Consider the following 805-nt stretch of genomic DNA (forward strand, 5'->3'; position numbering starts at 1 on the left):
TGAAGGAGGCAACGCGGTTTAGAGATGAGCCGCTGCAGATCGTGTATCGGAAGATCAAGAAACTGCGGATGAAGGAAGTACCACTTGTGAAGGTCTTGTGGCGGAGCCAAGGGGTTTCCGACATGACTTGGGAACCCGAGGCAGAGATGCGTAGTACTTATCCGCATCTATTTACTTGAGCGTTGTACGAACTCTTTCACATGACGTTCGGTTTGTATCAGACTTATATCTTCTAATGACATGACGATCTGGATCGTGCTTTGGTGATGATATCGGATACGAGAAAATCTCGGTGACATCACGAGATTCTGAATTCGAGGACGAATTCTTTTCTCCTCGAACATGACTGTAATACCCCGATTCCCGTATAAATTATTTAAATTACTTTCGGGAATAAAAGAAGGGTAAAACAAGGCAAAAATATAGAGAATATTTCAACAAAGACCTAGAAGAAAACGACACTCGATTTGACTGAGAAACGAGGAAGTTATGAGCAAACGAAAATTGAGTAGAACCTGGAAAGTCGGAATTCACAAGTTATTTGAGGTACGGACGTTTCGAGCTGTAACTCATCGTGAAAAGGTGAGTTTCCAATAATCTATTGATTGGACCTGAAAGAGGACGTTCCAAGGAAGGTGTAGAAACAAACGGTGCGCGATTCGGGTAAGAAACGAGTGAGAACGGAGCAATCGAAGTCAGTCGAAACGGACCAGAAATGCAGAACGGACGGACTGGCAAATGCAGAACGGACGGACTGCAAAAGGCGGAACGAACGGACCACGAACGAGCGAGGAGCTGGGCCGAA

Source organism: Tarenaya hassleriana, unplaced genomic scaffold, assembly GCF_000463585.1.
Source record: "Tarenaya hassleriana unplaced genomic scaffold, ASM46358v1 Cleome45, whole genome shotgun sequence".
Classification (NCBI taxonomy): domain Eukaryota; kingdom Viridiplantae; phylum Streptophyta; class Magnoliopsida; order Brassicales; family Cleomaceae; genus Tarenaya; species Tarenaya hassleriana.